The 20,422-nt window shown below is 42.5% G+C and overlaps 1 protein-coding gene across 8 annotated transcripts in view; it reads right to left on the reverse strand.

Moving 5' to 3' along the window:
- Positions 1-19,985, reverse strand: part of PTK2 (protein tyrosine kinase 2) — a 368,873-nt gene extending 348,888 nt beyond the window's left edge. For 5 of the 8 annotated variants that reach the window (XM_034763674.1, XM_034763673.1, XM_034763672.1 and 2 more), the window contains exon 1: positions 19,790-19,979. The gene's annotated coding sequence lies outside the window, so the exon portion shown is untranslated. Of the gene's footprint in view, positions 1-19,789 lie in introns of all 8 variants that reach the window. The other 3 variants (XM_034763675.1, XM_034763678.1, XM_034763680.1) reach the window with 3 other exon arrangements.
- Between the last annotated feature and the right edge of the window lie 437 nt (positions 19,986-20,422).

Consider the following 20,422-nt stretch of genomic DNA (forward strand, 5'->3'; position numbering starts at 1 on the left):
TTGCCTAGTTTATCGATAAGAATATCATGCGAGACCGTATCAAATGCCTTACTAAAGTCTAGGTATACCACATCCACAGCTTCACCCTTATCCACAAGGCTCGTTATCCTATCAAAGAAAGCTATCAGATTGGTTTGACATGATTTGTTCTTCACAAATCCATGCTGGCTGTTCCCTATCACCTTACCACCTTCCAAGTCTAGGTTGGATATTAGGAAAAACTAGGAGGGTGGTGAAGCACTGGAATGGATTACCTAGGGAGGTGTTGGAATCTCCATCCTTAAGAGGTTTTTAAGGCCCGGCTTCAGACAGCCCCCTGGCTGGGATGATTTAGTTGGGGTTGGTCCTGCTTTGAGCAGGGGGTTGAACTAGATGACCTCCTGAAGTCTCTTCCACCCCTAATCTTCTATGATTTTTCTATGGCCCCGAAGGTCAAGATCTGAGAACCAATTCTTTTGATCTAGTGAAGGAATTATCGCTGCAAGTGTCACCATTTTGAATTTTTGTGCCTTCACATAAACGTTGAGTAACTTCAAATCTAGGAAGGTCTCCAACTGCCATTCTTTTTTGGTACCAGGAAGTACCTGGAATAAAAACCCTTTCCTCTGTGCTGCATGGGAACTGGTTCAATAGCATCAAAGCTATAGAAGAAAGTCTATTTCTTGACAAAGCAAGCGCTCATGAGAGGAGTCCCTGAAGAGGGACAGGGAAAGAGGGCTGGTTGGTGGAAGAGTAGTAAAGTGAATGGCATACCCTGTGGAGATGATATCCAAAATCCACTTGTCTGTAATGATCAACTCCAAAACCTGCCTGAAGTGGTAAAGGCAGTCACTGAAGGGAGGAAGGCACGTGAACTGTTGCAGCTTGTAAGAACTATGATGGTAATTCAGACCCTCGACAAGCCCATCCAAATTGCATATTCTGGACTTCTTTCGGAAATCTGGAGAGCTGAGAGCCGGGAAGCCCTTCTCATAACTTTTTTCTGGGGCTTGGATTTAGCGCAGTGCTGCCTTCCACATTGGTTAACTGTGTCAACCACCAAAGGATTAGGAGAGGGATGAGAAAATTAAAACAAACAGTCTTTTGCTGTTTCGTATCTTCCTACAAGAGAATGGAACAGTAGCCAGACAATCTTTACAGGGCCCAGAAGAGCCTCCTTGACAGACAAAGCCATGTGGGCAGATGAGGATGAATGAAGGATGTCAAGCAGCTCATGATTAAGTTCTTTAAGCTCCTTGTAATGGGATTACAGTTATCCCTCCTCCTCTGGGTCTGAGGGAGGCCATGCCACCTCACTAAGTTACTGGGATCATGGCCTAGTGTCAGGGGAATTAGGATAGTAGGCATTATCATCCCAGCCTTTGTAACAGGGTGGAACCCCAAACAGTCAAGAGACCCTAGGCCCTCAGGCAGGGCTGAGCTTAAGAGCAGTCTGTAGATTCAGGCCTGTAGAGCTAACAAGCAGTCTACAAGCTCTAACTCTTAGGTAGGGGAGGAGCTAGCAAGCAGTCTATGGTGGGGAGGCTGCCACTGAATCCCAGCCCAGAGCCCTCCCGCAACACACTGACCGGCTGTTAAGCCACCACACCACCAAACTGACATCTGGTTTCCCTGGGCTGCTTCCTACCAGAGTCCCGAATCAAGCTCTATGGTCTCAGGAGCTGCTGCTGCATCAGAGTACTCAGCCACCACCAGTCCCACCAGCTCCTCCCCAGCCTTGGTCCTCCCTGGGTCCAGGGCGCGGCAGGCTCAGCAGCAGGGTCGGCGGGCTGCAGCACATAAGACACATCTGTCTCCTTCCCTGGCTCTGCTCAAATTGAACTGGGGGCTCCGTCTTTTGTACTTCTTGCCCCACCTCTCAACTTCTGGTGGGAAGGGCGAGCCCGGCCTGACTCCACCCACCCGGGCAGAGAGAGTGGTTCCTCTTCCTCTGGCTTGGAGGGAGGCCACACCGCTTCACTACACTCCTCAAGAGGATTCTGCAAGGTGTCAGCAATTCTCTTCATGAGATCCTGGAACTGTTTAAATTCATCTGCCAAGGATGGAGGAGGAGGCATAAACTTCTTCATCCAGAGAAGAGATACTGGCCAGAGGAGAGACCTCTTCATTGGCTCTAGCATCTTGCTCCTCAAAAGTTTCTTCTTGAGGATCAGGTGTTCTAGAGAAGGCAGGCGATGAAGGTCGCCTATTTCTGCAACAGGTGGTGCTTGAAGCCCTGGAAAATTGCTGGTGATAGGCTGCCCAAAGGTCCCAGTATGGCCGAGGAAGTGCATAAGGAATAGGACAGGGCACCCCCGGGTGCTCACACCAGCGAGATGGTGGCTGCAACCTTATGCCATGAGTAGTCGAAGGCTGAGAGACTTCTGGAAAGAGGCCTCTATAGGGGTGAGGAGGAGAGTCCTGTATTGATATTTGGGAAAACGAGGCAAGGTCTTCATCAGAATCCTCTTCCTCAAACTCACTATGAAATGGTAGAGCTCCCAGAGAAACCTGTAGTGAAACTGTTGGTACTGGGTGAACTTCCGGAGATCTCAATGTCCTGGGTACCAAAAATATGTTGGAGCTCAGCAGTGGAGAACCGGGGTCTCAGATACAGCCAGGACCGATGGAAAACTAAACGTCTGTGGTACAGAGCATGCTGTTGATACACAGCTACTTTATCTATTAATATCGATCTGTATATAATGTATATGAAAAAAATATTTTTTTTAAACTAGGAAGCTAAAGCTACTAGTACTTACTAATTAATTATACTAATGCTAAGTACTACTACAATAAAAAAAACCTGGGACACAATTGAGTTCATCTCAACAGGGACAAGTGCCAGAGTTCCATCACAAGCTGAGGCGACTGAGAAGGAACTTAGGGCTGTTCACCCATACAGTGCTATAACAACAATTGTACAGGGCACGAGGCAGACCAGCACACATGCGTGGGCCAAACACACACTACTATCAGAAATCTCCACTCAAAGGTACAGGGGGCGCAACCGCACCTAGAGTGGAGCACCCATTTTGACAGAATGTACCCTTGCCCTCACCCAACACGCTATTGTAATAATCTTTGTACAAAGTATGCCTTGTACAAAGGCACTTAAATTCATAATTTGCTGGTCATTATTGCCCTGGTAATGTATGTGTGGCAACATTGTATATAAAGTTATAAGAGTGGCCTGTATAATGTTAACACATATTCCAAACCACAGCCCTACCCAAGCAGAAGTTGGCCAACAGGTCCGTCCTAAACAAAGGAATGTATGCTCCACTTAATTTGCATTTAAGCAGTAAGGAGAGACATTGAGCAAGAAGGGGAGATAAAGAAGCTCAAACGATTGGAAAAAAACAGTAGGGAATATCCTTCCACATAGATGCTGTCTTCTGAATCTCAGCTGGAAATGTTTTTCAAGAGGGCGCCCGATATTATAAAAAGGAGGGACAAACACCCTAAGGCACCCATTTCTCTCCCCCATCACATTCAAGGCAACTGAAGCCACAAAGGAAGCATTCACTGGATTCTGCGAGAAAGGGTCCAGACCTAGAGGGTTTGGTCACTAAAGCTGCTTAAAATATACAGTGAGAAACTTTGCGTGAATCTAATATAGTAAGCATTTTAACTTTATTTTCTTATAACCATTTCTGACTCTTATGCTTCATTACTTGTACTCAAAATCTCTCTCTCTGTAGTTAATAAACTTCTTTTACCTAATCGTTTAAATTGCGTGTTTAAATTGAAGTGTTTGGTAAACTCCATTTGGGGTGGCAAATTGTGTGAACATTATTTCTATTAAAGAAATAATGGACCTTATATAAATGTGTATTGTCCAGGAGAGGGCTGGGTAGTACTGTATATACATTTCTGGTGGAAAATCTAAAATTGGTAGTGTGTTGGGGTCATACTGTAGTATAACCCAGACTAGTAAAAGCCAAGGTGTAGACATAGCTGGGAGTAGTGACTTGCGTGCTGGATGCTGTTTGTAAGCAGTCCAGGCTGGAGGCAACATCAACAAAGCATTGTAAAGGATACCCAGGCTAGAGGGCAGCAGTGACACAGCTACTCATTAGTCTGGATTGTACGCTCATATGTCACACCCATAAGGACGCTACTCAAAGAATAAGCATTTGTTTCCTCAAAGTATATGTATAAGCAGAAGAGCCAGGCCACGTTTTAGCTAATTTTACAAACATGCACAAATAAAACTCAGAATAAGCAGGAGAGATTTTAGTCCAAAGGATAGATCTTTTTTCAGGAAGTGATTGTAGCACTTTAAAATGTAAGTGCCTTATCATCCATAAGCCACAAGGTAATTAGTGTGGCATGACTATATTTCACCTTTAAAAACAAACAAACAAACTGAAGATATTTTTTCTGTGCTGCACCACATTGTTCGTTGTTGCTGAAGGTAGCACAACCCTGCATAGCAAGTTAGTAAAACTCCATTCAGTAATACTCAGTGTTTTAGAATTTGATTCAGTGCACAATTGTGAGAGTGAGAGCAAAAGAAATCATGAACTTTTCAAAACTGCCCAATGATCTTTTATTTACCTTAAGCAGGTCAGCCCTGTACAGCACAAACACTGCTTGACCCATGGCTAAAATGGGGGTTTGTTTTATGCTGACTTCAGTTCTTTGGCCAGTCAACTAACCTAATGCAAGGCTGTGAGAGTGAATGGCTTGAGACCACCAATGCCCATTCTCATTAGACCAAATCTGCTAATTTAACTATTATTCATGAAGCAGGACAGGGGTGAAGGTAAAACGACTACAATATGCTGAACAAGGAACACATAGCCCAGCCTTGTTTAGTTCTTCAGAAGAGAGGCAGCCATGGCTAGATAGTCCTCTTTTTTTTAACCCTTCCTCTTTGGTCACATGATATCAGTGGTGAACCCCTCCTACCTCTTGGAATTCACACTGCTAAACTCAGTGTGCTCTTGCCTTCTACGCTATACTCTGTCAAGTGCTGTCTGTGTTTGCCAGGCAGTCCTACACAGAGAGCTTTGCCAGATAGGGGGACAACGGTTAAGGAAAGGAGCTTGCACCAGAGCTTGCAGGGATAGCACTTAATCCTACACTCCTCAAGAGACTGTGTGTGTGATGGTGAATATTTGAAGTGGGGAGTACAAAAAAAAAAAAGGAGAAAGGACACTAGTGGGAGAATTCACAAAAGGGCAGAAAAGAGAACAGCAGGAGAGAAAACCTGAGGAATGGAAGTGAAAGGAGAAAAAATTTCTTTTCTCTCCTGTTGTGTATGTCTACAGAAGAAAGGACAGTGAAAAAATGCAGACAAGATTTAAAAATAAAAAAGAGAAAATATCGTACGGGTAACAGAACACTAAATTCTACTGCAAAGATTCATAAAAGCTATAAAAAGAAACAAAAGGGAGTGAAAGAGAAAACCACACACATATTCACAGTCTGTACATGAAATGTCGACCAAAGCTAAACAGCTTGAAAATTCATCTTTGAGGTCATAGAAAATAATACGTGTATGTCCTCTCTTCCCCTCATACCAAGATATAAGCAAATTTGAAAAATATTCTGCACTGAGTACATTTCCTGAATTTTTAACTTAACAAAATACTACTCTCCTTTTAAAAACACTGTCACAAAGAGAAATTTTTCTCTCTGCATGACTACAGAGATCTCAGGAGTTCTTTGAGCATATCTCAGTGTTTCCCCCAATACATATGTGGCAAGTTCTCCACAGAGTGTTGGCCACCTACCAAGCCTTCTGGTGGCTTTTACTGACACCTGCCTGTATGCACCATCGACAAGGAGTCATTAGCTAGTAGCTGCCAAAGTTGTATTCACAGTGAAGGCTGAGAAGGGAAATTAAGAGTGTATGATACTACTCAGCTTCCTTATGCAGCCAGCTCAAGCACTGGATGCAGAAGAAAACGGTCTCATGCTTGTAAAGGAAAGCAAGTTTCCATCAGCATGAAGTGCAGGAGTATTTTACAGATGGTAGGGCTGAAGAGGCAAACTTATTGAATGGTGAACAGTGAGGTGGCAAAATATGCAGATGACACAAAATTACTCTAGAAAGTTAAGTACAAAGCTGACTGCAAAGAGTTTCAAAAGGATCTCACAAAACTTTGTAACTGGGCAACAAACTGGCACATGAAATCCAATGCTGATAAGTACAAAGTAATGTACATTGGAAAAAATAATCCCAACTAGACATAGAAAATGATTGGGTCTAAATTAGCTGTTCCCATTCAAGAAAGATCTTGGCGTCATCATGGACCATTTTCTGAAAACATCAGCTCACTGTTCAGCAGCAGTCAAAAATCTTAACAGAATGTTAGGAACCATTAAGAAAGGGATAGAAAATAAAACAAAATATCATAAAGCCACTATATAAATCAATGGTACACACATTGAAAACAGCTTCTTGTTGTGTTTACCTCATCTCAAAAAAGATATATTAGAACTGGAAAAGGTGCAGAAAAAGGCTATGAAAATGATCAAGTGTATGGAACAGTTCCATATGAGGAGAGATTAAACAGACTGGAATTATTCATTTTAGAAAAGAGACTAAGAGGATACATGATAGAGGTCTATTAAATCATGAATGGTATGGAAAAAGTGAATAGGGAAGTATTATTTATTCCTTCACGTAACACCAGAACCAGGGGTCACCCAATGAAATTAATAGGCAGCAGGTTTAAAACAAACATAAGGAAGTACTTCACACAAAACACAGTCTGTAGAACTCGTTGCCGGGGGAAGCTGTGAAGGTCAAAAGTATAACTTGGTTCAAACAAGAATTGCATAAGTTCATGGAGGATACATCCATCAGTGGCTATTGGCCAAGATAGTCAGGAACACCCCCCCATGCTCCAGGCATCCCTAAACCTCCAACTGCCAGAAGCTGGAACTGGACAACAAGGGATGGATCATTCAATAATTGCCCTGTTCTGTTCATTCCCTCTGAAGCACTTGGCACTGGCCACTGTCAGACACAGGATACGGGGCTAGGTGGACCACTGGTCTGACCCAGCTTCGCTATTCTTGTCAACTGCTTACAACTGGGATGGAGAATAGTCAAAGTGAACAGAGAGACAGAAAGAAGGATGGGAAGAAATAAAGAGACTGACAATCACACAGTATTCTCCCCTAGAGAGAATTGGGAGACACTGAAGTTTAGAGCTGAACCATGAATATACATTTAATAGTTTTATTATGTCAGTCTAGTGAACTATTTGTTTATCCTTACCAACTGATTTTAAAATTAAGACAAGACAATTCTTAAGGGAAATCCTTCACTTTAAATACCCCATCCTGTCCTAAATCTCTGATGCCTCCTATGGTGGTACACTCCACACATCTTCACTACTCCACACATCTTCAGCCTGGTTCTTGTCAACCCCTGCTGGTTCTATTTTATCACCCCACCACGTCTACTGAGTAGCAAATGACAGCTTTCACCTGAGCTCTATCTACTCCAATTATTTCTAAGGAAACTATCAAGACTATAGTTCAGTGGTTCTCAAACTTTGTGTTATGCAAATCCAAATGTAAGTCCCTATTTTCATGAATTAACTATAGCAGGGGTTCTCAAACTGGAGGTTGGGATCCCTCAAAGGGTTGCAAGGTTATTACATGGGAGGTCGCAAGCTGTCAGTCTCCACCCCATACCCCGCTTTGGCTTCAGCATTTATAATGGTGTTAAATATATTAAAAAGTGTTTTTAATTTATAAGGGGAGTTGCACTCAGAGGCTTGCTATGTGAAAAGGGGCACCAGTACAAAAGTTTGAGAACCACTGCTCTAGAGGGCAATGACTGCATCACATTTTGTTTCTTTCCACAAACTAAGTACTCAAAAACAATAAAAGTAAAATATGGTAACAATAAGTTAAATAGAGAGATCCAATTATTATATTATTCTATGTTTCTACAAAAGTTTAATGTTATAATAATTATCATTTGTCTCCAATTTATATGGTAATGATTTGTAAACATGTTAAAACTTCCTAAATAAATAGATAAAAAATAAAATTCAATATCTAGCGTTCATACAACTTTCAGGTTGAGAATTCAACCACTTAAAAGTCAGGACGTTCCCACAAAGACATGCACATACAGTATGCAACTTTTCTTATTCCCATTTTCCTTGTTAAATGCAGTCCTTAATCTGTATCATAAAATATACCAAACACATAATTCAGCAGAAAGATCTTTAATTTTTGGAACTTCTGCCTTTTAAGTACTTGATTTTTTGAGTGTAATGTTGTATTTACATTTGTGAAACAGGGTGACCTGCCCCTTTAAGGACCAGAGGCCTGGAGCCAGACAGGCCCATACAATTAGCAGTGTGTTTAATTAACAGAACCAGTTGGCTATGGAGGAATTGATTCTCCTATAAAAAGCAGCAGAAAGCAGCACCCGCAGAGTCTGTTGAGAGTGAGTAGACTCCAGCAGGAACACTGAGTTTTCGGGGAAAAGGGCTTCAGGCAGGAAAGGCTTGAGACACCCCCAGCAGAAAAACTGGGAGCATGGACCTGATGGAGATTTGAGAATTATTATTTTGAATATTACAAAAACCTAGAAATGCAGGGCTGGAAGGGACCTCAAGAAGTCATCCAGTCAAGCCGTATGAGCTGTGGTAGGACCCAGTAAACCTAGACAATTTCTGGCAGGTATTTATCCAATCTTTTCTTAAAAACCTCCAATGATGGGGATTCCACAACCTTCCATGGAAGCCTATTCCAGAACTTAACTACCCATATAGAAAGTTTCCCCCAATACCTAACTTTCATCTCCCTTGCTGCAGATTAAGCCTGTTATCTTTTGTCCTAATATCAGTGGGACGAGAGTGGTTATGTTAATAAACCCAGCCCCAGGGAGGGGTTGCTGAATTTAAGAGTTTAAGTTTTGGTAATTTGATCAAGAGAGCCCTGAAAAGTGGGGAAACTGAGGCAGGGCCAGTCCAGTAGGATATGAGGCCAGAATGGGTGCTCAGGTAGCAGCCAGTTTATTTACATGTATGCTTGTGTGTATACACATACTTTAAATATAGTATCTATAAATATACTTAGCAATCAGCCTCCCTTTTTGCTTAATCAAATTACATTTAAAAACTCAGAAATCATTAGGTAAAATTCTGAATTTCAAAGGTGCACAAGAAATAAATACAATACAATCACACTGAGATTTAAAATTTGCTAGCTAGTTTGACAAGACACATTTAAGCAACTGATTAAACAGAAGTTACCAGATAACACAAACCACATGGAAGATATGTTTTGGTGATTTTTTTTTTTTTTTTTTTTTAAGCAGCATGCACTTTCTCAGACCTTGAAGGCTCACATTAATTTCATAAACTTTCCTCTTAGCTCAACCTTTTGGCTTGAAGGCAGTTCTGTATACCCTACAGTTACTTTTAAATATCCCTCTTCTAAGTCTGCCTGAAGCCCAAGTTTTCACTAGTGGTATTTCTACACAACTTCTGGAACTGTGCTTCCCAGCATAGGTAGACAGATGCACTTTAGCTCTGCTCAGCCTACTGTGCTAAAAATAATTCAGTGTGGCTGGCCATGATGCATGAGCACTGGCTCAGGCTAGCCACCTGAATACAATCCCCCCCAACCCCATGGGTTTTGTACTCAGGCAGCTAGCCCGAGCACAGTCCATGTCATCACAACCACAATGCTATTTTTACTGCGTTAGCCAGTGCATGTCTGTCTCTACTCGCACTGGAAAGCACCTTCCCAGCTATTGTGTAGACATACCCACAGACATTAACTCAAGAGATTTCTGCCTCTATTGAGATTTAGATTATGTCTACACTTCATCTTATGGCAGCATAACTTATGTTGCTTGGGGGAGGGTGACATAACTGTAAACTCTCTAGTTCAGTGGTGCCCTTAAAAGTTTGAGATTTGGTAAATCATAGGAATTAAAGAAAAGACCTATTAGATCAATGAGTCTGTTCTACTGTAACTTCAGGAGGAATTTTCTCAAATAGAAGATGCATCATTATTAGTTTCCAGTAGAGGACACAATGAGATAAACTTCACAAATGTAAAAAATAGTCACAGTCCAGATTTTAAACTGAGTCTAGACTCTCATTTACCAAGACATTAAAAAACTGAATTATGTAATCTCAGTAGTGAGTTCAGTCCCTCGAATGACTTAATACTGCAATAAAACAGACACACCTTTGAATGCATTTGAGAGGAAGCCTCTGACGTTAAATCAAAAGTGAGAGCTGGCCTCTTTTAAGAGTGAAAAGTAGTGGTATAGAATCAATGCACATTCTCATCAAGAGTTCCAACCAACCTGTTATTTTGAAAGCAGCAAAGCTAACAACTGCATAAAAACAATATTAATTACGTGAGAATTGCATCAGTAGGCAGTTTCTACCTTTCCTTCTTCATGGAGAGAAATACACGAGACTATAAAATGGTGGCTAATCTAGTTGTTTGCAGAAATATGAGCATTAACGCCATCTTTAAAATCAAGATATTAAGAGCTATACACATTCAAATCCAGAGAATATCTGCAGACAAAGAATATGATATCATTTGAGGAGAAATCCTCCCCTATTTGGTCTCTACAGCCACAAATGTGAGTAAAAGATGTCCCTGCCTCAATAAGTGAGAAGAGTGTGGTCAGCTCTACAGTTTGGGTGAAGTAGAAATTAAAAGACAAAGGCAAATAGTAGATAAGCACACATACTAAACTGGGTAGGGTCTTGAAGCTTTGGATAAAGAGCTTAAATCTGATATGGAAAATGAATGGACTGACCAAAGTCCAGGATAACCCAATTAATGTGGTAAGAAGCTATAGCATTCCCATAATGGCACTGTAAAGAGAGGAGTATGAGTAGGAGCAGGAGCCATAACTAAGTCTTTCCAACATCCACAGCAAAGAACCATAGTGCAAACAGGAGAGAACCTCACACTTTGAGACCAGCAAAATATTATGTTTCCCTGGATGGAGCTCACCCACTCAGGCCTATGGAAGTGAGGTGCAGAAATTAAACCACTGTTTATATAATAAAAAATAAAAGCCACAGTTTTAGACCCCGCCAAGTTGCATGTTACCTCAGAGGGATAGATTCATTTTCTGAGATGTAATTCCCCTTATTTACTTCCATTTTATTTAGAATTTACATTTGAATGGAATGTACTAAGTCAGACACTATGAAAGGTTAACAAGGACAATGCCAAGTATGAATCATTTAAGACTGCTGCTGCAAGATTCATCCAGGCACCTTGAGTGAGCAATTCTGACCCAACATCTCTTGGGGGAATAAATAGTTTAATGGTTTTAGTACCGTCCATTGGAAGATCTCAAACTGCTGAATTAAGCCTGAGTTAGGTATTATCTCCACCATTTTACAGATAGAAGAATTGAGGCAGAGTGATTAAACTGACTTGACCAAGATAATTCAAGTCTTCAGAAAAGGCAGAAATAGAACTCCAGTCTCCTGAATTCCTGTCCTTTGTTTAAGTCCATCGTTCTCCCCTTTATCTACAAGTGATTGGTAGTAAACCTATAGACCTTAGATGCAGGAAGTGTTATTAGATATTGGACACTAGTAGCACTACTAGACTATCAGTAACTAAATGTAACAGCACTGGAGTAAGGACTCATATGAAAATACCGAAGAATCTTTACTCTTTACAAAAAATCCAAACTGAAGTAAATGAACTACCAAGCTACATACAGAAGCTCCCCAACGTACGCAAGCGTTCCGTTCCGGAACGCCTTGCATAAGTTGAATTTTGCATAAATTGGGAACGTATCTCCAACAATTATGCCAAAAAAAACCCCCAACCTTACGGAACTTTTTCCATAAGTCCGGATTTCCGTAAAAGGGTTTGCATAAGCCGGGGTGCATCTGTACTACATTTCATGTTGCTTTCATCACTTCTCGTTCACCCTCTAACTTATATGCAACCTCAACTATTGTAAGTGCTCTAAAATCCAAACAGTTAATCAGATTGATTTGAAATGTCATGTGTCTCATGGAGGCATGGGACAGTGTTAGTGATCCAAGTTTGAGATAATTTGACCGAGGGGTTCCAAAGTTGCAGCCCCCCCAAAAAAACACTGGTTTTCTTCTGCCACCTTGTAATGTTAAACAGAGGTATAATGTATCTTTTCCCCCCTTTTTGTCCTTTAATAGTGTTAGATGGAATCCTGTAGGTGAGAGCGAATGGGTTGTAAAAAGGAGGTGAAGAGCTTGTATATTTCAGCAACTGTTGTGTTGTCAGAGTTAAGGTATATGTGTTAACAAGGCATATTGGGGCATTACTGAAGAACTGCAAAGTTAATGTTAACTTTATGTACAAGTTACTTTAAAGTAACTCATTACAGGTGTTCCTTGACCTTCCTCTGGAGCATCTGTAGGAAACAGGATATCATAGCACAAGGTTCTCAAACTGGGGGTTGGGACCCCGCAGGGGGTTGTGAAGTTATTACATGGGAGGTCGCAAGCTCTCAGCCTCCAGCCAAACCTTGTTTTGCCTCCAGCATTTATAATGGAATTAGATATAAATTAAAAACAATTTTTTATATAAGAGGGGTCGTACTGAGGCTTGCTATGTGAAAGGGGTCACTAGTACAAAAGTTTCAGAACCACTGCCATAGCAGATGAACCAGAGGTCTTATCTAGTATGGCAAATCCTGTGCTCCTATTTTCAGCTCCTTGCACATCATTTATTGCCCTTCATAGCATCAGAGAAAAGGGCCGGGAAAGGAGGAACGTGGCAGAGCTGAGCATCCATGTCTCTGGATTAAAACACTGCTGTACTCTTCCCCCTCACCCTCATATGCTCTGTTTCAGAAAAGCAAGAAATAGCCACTACTTAGTTAAAAAATTAAAACACAACCAGCCCCAAAGAACTTGTCATTTAGTTTATTTGGAGGCTTGGCTAATTTATTTTTTTCCTTCCTTTTTGTAGTCCACATAGCTTAGCACCCAGCACCAGGCAAGGAGGAGGCAGCAGCAGCTCCTACTAAACACAGAAGAGGCTCCTGCCATTTCAAACTGTTCCAGGAACTTGAAGGAGACACGGAGGGAGAGAAAGCATTTGGTAGCCTGATCTCCTCTGCTCCCCACAAAAAATAAATGGAAGGGGGGGTTGCACATAGGAATTGGCTTGGGGTAGGTGTATGAGGTAAACAAAAAAACTGGATATGGAATGGGAAGTGCATCTTACAGACAGAGAAGCCCACTCAGTTCTTTCCTGCTGCCCCAGCCTGTATCAGCTGGCCTGGCAGTCACGCTTTATCTTCCCCCTGTAAGCCTCTGATTTGTTGCCACAAAGGATCCCTTCTTTCACCCAGAGTGCAGGGACAAAACCACTGTCCTGACAGAGGACCATGATAGTACGAAGGGGTCAAAAAAAAAAAAAAAAGTTCAAGGAGTCTGGTGGCACCTTAAAGACTAACAGATTTATTTGGGCATAAGTTTTCGTGGATAAAAAAACACTTCTTCAGATGCCTGGAGTGAAAATTACAGATGCAGGCATTATATAATGACACATGAAGAGAAGGGAGTTACCTCACAAGTGGAGAACCAGTATTGGCAGGACCAATTCGATCAGGGTGGATGTAGTCCACTCCCAATAATAGATGAGGAGGTGTCAATTCCAGGAGAGGCAAAACTGGTTTTGTAAAAACAGTTGATGCTCTCTTCTATCAGCAGTTCAAAAAAAAAAAAAAAAAAAACTTTGGAAGACAACCTACTATAATCTCTGCAGGAGCAGCAGGATGTGGCTCAATGTCTGAGCAGGCAGCTTCATTGTCTATTCACTGTCCCCAACCCCAAGTGCACATTTTCTTCACCAACTTAATATTTAGGATGGTGGAAGTGGGAAAGCACATATGCTTTCCTCCTGCTATACCCAGGGCATCAAATGCCTATAGGCTGCTGTTGCAGTTTGAAGCTAAAGGAAAAAAGTTAGTCTGAGGACAGGTCCCAAAATTAGATGAATTACAGTTTAACTGTGTGTCTGTGTGTGTGGAAGAGGAGGGGAGGGGGAAAGAGTTAAAACTTTAAATGAACTTACATCTGTATAAAGGTGGAGCCTTGCTGCAAAAGGAAACTGGCTAGAGTATTACTCACTCCCCCCTTCTAGCCAAAGGATGAGGAAATAGTTAGATGCCAAAGGAAACTGAATAATTTCTGTTCAGGTTCCCTCTGCAAGCTCTTTTAATGCTGAACCTGGTAAAAAAGAGAGAGGCATAGAAGGAAGATACAGGGACAAAAGGAAAAGAGAGCAAATAAATAAAAATGGAATAAAACAGAATGAAGATAAGTTATAGAAAAGACAGAAAAAATAATGAGGGACAGAGTGTGCTGCAAGTTCTGGGTCTGGTAGAGCCTCCCCATTTCCACCCTTGGACTGCTGTTAGATATGAGAAAATTCAGATATACACAATATTTAATGTTAACCTATAAGGAAAAAGAAAAAGTGATAATCACTTACTATACAGAGCCTTCAGCTCTAAGTTCTTTAACCCTCTGTCTACAACATGACCTCAAATTCCTCTCTTCCATCTCTATACTTGTTCTCCCCCCTGTCCCCCCCCCATCTGGAATCTTTTCTCTGCACCTCACAAAGTGCTCTTAGCAACCACTTATGACCAAATTTTAAGAGCCTATGTTCCATCCTCATCCTTCTCAATCTCTCAGCTGCCTTAGACTCCTCTGATCAAGGCCTCCAACCTGAAGGCTTGTGAAAGCCAAGGGAGAACAATTCCTTCACTTGGTTCTCCTACTACTTCTCTGCCCCTGAAGCAACTCTTTTGGTGGATCCCTCTTATTCTCTCTTTTGAAGGACCATCCCTCTCTCTCTCAAGACACCATCTCCTCCATCCATATGACTCCAACTATGAACTCTCTGACCTGTCTCCCTTCAGCCAATCCCCAATCTCAGCCAGTTTCTTTGACATCACCTCCAGAATCTCACTGTTAAGGCCCTATTTGAATCGTGGGATGATTGTCAAATACTTGCGGCTGAGTTGCAGACAAGACATGGAAAATCGCAGAAAAGTAATAATGGACCTTTATTAATTGTGGTGATTTGGAAAAGCCAAAGAAGACCTATTTGTTTAAGAAAAATTTGCTGGAACAAAATAAACACTCAAGTATTATGTTATGCCTGCTAATTTTTTTTCTGATAACCAGACATTTTGCTGCAACTATATTACAGTCATTAATACCCAGAGCTGCCAGCGGGACCCCCGGCCGCCAGTGGCCCAGGTCTGTCAGCCAGGGCTCATGCGGTCAGCACCGTGCACAGCAGGGCTCCCGCTGTCAGCCCCTGGGCTGACAAAACTGTGGTGGAGGCCTAATGCTGCGGAATCCACAATATCGTGAATTAAGTAGGGCCTTACTCATTGTCAATTTAAATTGAATGTATACAGTTTCTAGCGCAAGGTGTGAGGGGGAATCCAGATCATGACCTTTTGGCCCTACCATAACACAAATAACAGGGAGCCAACTTCAGGAATATTTTATAATCCAAGCTGCCTCAGATTTGCACCACAGAAGATCAAAGAGAAATTTCAACTAATAGAGAGCCTGGTATTTTTGAGTATCTGCATCACCGTCCCAGCTGTGCGAGGTGCTGTACAAACAAAGACACTGTTCCTATCCCAACAAGTTTACAATTTAGGAAGAAGAGAAACATACAAAGAATAGGAAAGGGAGACAATCTCATAATATACAAATTTATATACATGGAGGTGTTTTAAAGATTTTTTTAGTTTCTTAAATAAGTGCCTATGAACTTTCGTCCTATTTGCCTAGCTATTAAACATTGCCTGATTTCTTGGAGAACATGTGGCAGAAATGGTTCTGGAATAAATCATTTACACAACTGCAGTAACTTTAGTTGAATTTGACTGGGAAAACAACAAAAGCCTCCCACCCTCAAAAAATAAAATAAAACACCAACCTACAAAACTCATCAGGTAGGTTTTTCCATCCTATCAACTCCATTTCCCTTCCTCAGCCCTCTAATGTCTGTATTTCTAACTAATAAATGGCAATCCCTGTTCTTTCAAAATTTCTGGAGTCTGTCAAATCCACCATGCTATGCTAGCTTTCAACCACAGGTGCACCCAAAAACACTGACCTGAATTCCGAAACACCACCAGCATTTTTACAAATTTTAGCGTTGCAGAACCTGCAGTTAAAATGTTTGAATCCATTCTTGTTTTCCATTTCTATTCTTAAAAATAATAATAATAATAAGATAACTTTCAAAATAAAACAGCTACTCGGTAGAAGTCAATAATCAGGAAGTGTTATATTTCAGTTCCTAAGTAGTACTTAACAGTCATATTTGGCATTAAAAACTATTGGGTTGTTCTCATTTTAAAGTGTTTAGCAACCATTCCATAGAAGAATTGCCTGTCAGAATGATCACATTAAAACAAAATTATCACGTGTATGTTTTTGGTTTGCTGGGGTTTAAAAAAAAAAAAAACCTTAAAATTACTAAAACATTTTCATGAAATTAAGAGTCAGTATGAAACTGGCAGGGTGGATTTGATTTAAATCATGATTTAAATCACTAGTCAGGAAGACTCGATTTAATCATGGTTTTCTATATAAAAGTGCATTCTTGTTGGTTGTTATAATCTTAATACATATTCTTCACAACTCAAAAGTAGGTTTCATTTTTAGAAGATACACACTATACATTTTTAAACAGATTTATTTTGAAAACTTTTCAGATTAATTTTACAGCTATATCGGAAAATGAATTATTGTTTGGTTATTTCATTTACCAAAAATAATTGAAGCAGATAGTTATGAAATCATTGGGAGGTGAACTAGCTCCAATTCAACAGGTTAATCATTAACATTTGGAGGATTTTCTTGCCATGTTGTATTAGGAAGAGAACATCACTCGACAGACATTTAAATTGTTTTATTTAACTAAAACAACAACGTTAAGTATTCTGGATTTTTTTTCCTTCAACAGCAAACATATAATATTTTAATTTTATATCTCCAATCGGTATGCTACACTATATCAAATATAGTACTGGTATGCTGCTATGCAAAGCAGCAACTGGAAAACTAGGAAAAGGTATTGGGTTTTTTATGTTGTTTTTGCAACATGCAATAAAATATGTTTTATTCGTTTTGCCGAGATGCACAATTTCTGGAGATAGCTTCAAATCAAATAGAAGCTGTCAAACCACAATCCATTACTAGCTCCAGAAGTGTAATTTTTGCATAGTATCCAGAAACACTGTTGCTGCAACAAATCTCTTAGCTTGGTAAAAATTACAATACCAAGAAAGTCAACTGTTCGGTTATTAGTCATCAGAAGTTGGAAATATAATGGTTTACCACAGAAAGAGCTTTCAATACTACTTGACAGATACTTTGAAACAGACTTATTACAACTACCTTAAACACTTATAGTATATATTCAAAATGTTATATTACTGCTATATAATAATCTTTTATTCTGAAATAGTGTGCATTTCAGATACAGTTAGAGACTGACACAATCAACCACACATGTTCAGTACTTTTAAAGATACCTAGGGTTTAATAAAGCTCACAGTTTTTGAAAAGAAGTATGATGCTGTTTTATTTGCAATTCTTTGTGTGCATTTTATCTTTTCCAAAAAGTTTGAAGAAAGAACAATCCAAAGCCATGTTCTACCAAGACTGGATTTAAAATACATGTAAGATAATCCTTACATGAAAACAAACTTATTTTAAAAAACACACTAGTTTTCCTCGCTTTTCACATTTTCAATCTTTAGATAACCAATACCATTTAAAAACCATGTAAATTAGAGAAAATAGTTTCTCTATTGTTGTATATTTGCCAGACACCTCACAATACAGGCAGTGAGGCTTGCCCCAATTCTGCAAACTTCAGTGGGACTATTCACAGAGCATAAAGTTAAACACACACATACATCGTGCAGGATCAGAGCCACAATCCTGGCTCCAAAAAGTTTAAAAGCTGTACCCCTAATCCTGCACCTGGATCCATGATGGGACAAGACTTCAACCCACAGATCCAATGCAGAATCAGGGCTTAATTTCAGACATGAAACAAGGGGTAGAGGGATAACAAAGAAGAAGGGATATGGAGAAGGATGGACAGGGGCAAACAACATCAATATGATTAAAGTTATTCATTAAACCATGTTAGATTTCATACTTAAGGCACTGCTTTTGCCAAATGATTCACACAAGTGCACCTTGATCTCAATGAGGCTCCATGCAGTCACAGCATAGAGCCTCAAGGTGGTTCAGCTTTGCTCATCAAGAACTTTATTGTTTAGTATCCTGAACACTGTACAGGCAACACAAGGGTGAAAGAATGCAAGTTAAGAGACACCATAGTGCAAGTTTACTTTTAAACTAAGTGAATATTGTAATTAAACATATTAGTCCCATTGATGAAAAATATGAATCCCCAAACACTCTGCCTTCTGCTGAACTTTTTATTTCAACTCATTTACTATAGCACTGCCATTATCCTGGTCACATTGCCAAAAACCCAGCTGCAGGCTGACTCTGCAAGACTTTGACATTGGTGTTAAGGCCCATAGGATATATTCTGCTTTCAGAACATTTAAACACGAAACACTGCAACTTGTTAAAGCATGAAGCTACACAGTTATGGAGCCACACAGTCTTTCAGTTAGGAGGGAACAGGAGAAGCTAAAAAAGGACTAAAGCAAAGAAAATTATGTAGTCCAATATTGCAAAGTTAGGAAAACAGAAAGCAGGCAAGAGTCTACTATGTACAAAGTATTGTGCGTTAAAATGAATCCCCTGGGATTGGGAGAAAAAATGGGTATTGTTACAATTGTGCATTTCTGACTGTATCCTGACTTCAGGTTCGTATGAGATTTAAAAAGAAAAATCCTGGGAAGCATAAGAGAACCCTTCATGGCAACTACTCCAATTGCTCTGGTGCTAGGTAGATAAATAAAAAAGCATCCTCATCGATGCACAATTCCCCTTCTTCATTCACCCTTTACTTAATAATCTCCTAGTGGGTGAGAGCGACACCAACGAGCCTCTTCTCCTTCCTCTCAGATCACACACCCGGCTCCTCGGCGAGCACTACAGATCACCACACAAAAAAAGAAATCTCAACCACTTCCCCTGGCCCCCAAGCTGGATGAGAAAACCGCAGATTTACCAGCGGAAGGGGCAGCCCCGCTCTAGCCACGGCCCCCTTCCTACCCCCCTTTCCCTTTGTTTACTCTGTGGGCTAGTCACCCCCGTGTGAACGCGCCAGCGCCGAGCCCCGTCCCACCACATCCGGGGGGGTGACGAACCCCACCTTGCCGCCGCACACGGCTCGCAGGAGAGGGCGGGCGCGGTCTGCCCCGCTCCCCACGAAGGAGAGGGGGCGGGCGGCTAGGCAGGGATCTGAAAGGCAACCTCGCCTCCTGCTTCCCACCCGCAGCGGGGGGGGGGGCACCACCCGCTCGACGACCCCCCCTCAGAAAAGGCCATTGACAGACCCACTGCCCCCTTCCGGCCGCCCCCCCCCGGAGTGCACAGCTCGCTGTTCCCTCCGCCACACGAGGGCTCCCCGCCACAGACACGCGGGGAACCCGAGGGCTCGTCCCCACAAGGGACAGCCGCTGTAGGGCTTCGCCCCCTCCGGAGGGGCGGGGGTGTCTCACCTCCCCGGGGGCGGGGAAAGGAGGCGGACACGGCGCTGCCGCTCGCCGGGGGAGACACCCCCTTCCCCATTACATAAGTTGGGGCCATTCTGCCTCACTTTCCCTGCCCCCCACCGGCCAGCCCCGGCCGCCGGGACTCACCGGCCGGAGTCTCCGTCCGGCGGAGCGCGCGGTCTCGCGGGGAGCTGGGGGGAGGGGAGGAGAGAGAGGGAGGGAGACGCCGCGAAGTTGAATCGTCTCGGTCCGTCCGTCCGCTTCTGCCGAGGGCCCCGACCGGCTCCCGTCCCTCCCCGCTGCGTGTGTCTGTCCCGGCCACTCCAGGCCGCTCCCCCTCCCTCCCGGCGCGCTGCACCATGGGATACGCCGCTGCCCCCTCTCGCTGCCAGCCTGCTTCACTCCCCGCCCGAATGGCTGCGAAGGGAAGGGACCGGTGCGCCCGCCCGCCCGCCCGGCCTCGGGGGCGGAGTGTCCCCTCTGATCCCCACGGGAACAGCCCCCACTCGCGGGGACCAGCCACAGCCGTGCCACCCCCTCAGATCCGCAGGGGGGCCCAGCCCTCCCAGCCTCGGGGCCACCCCCCTCAGATCCGCAGGGGGGCCCAGCCCTCCCAGCCTCGGGGCCACCCCCCTCAGATCCGCAGGGGGCCCAGCCCTCCCAGCCTCGGGGCCACCCCCTCAGATCCGCAGGGGGGCCCAGCCCTCCCAGCCTCGGGGCCAGCCCCTTCAGATCCTCGGGGGTCCCAGCCTCGGGGCCAGCCCCTCAGATCCTCGGGGG

The sequence above is a fragment of the Trachemys scripta genome, chromosome 2, assembly GCF_013100865.1.
Source record: "Trachemys scripta elegans isolate TJP31775 chromosome 2, CAS_Tse_1.0, whole genome shotgun sequence".
NCBI classification, from domain to species: Eukaryota; Metazoa; Chordata; order Testudines; family Emydidae; genus Trachemys; species Trachemys scripta.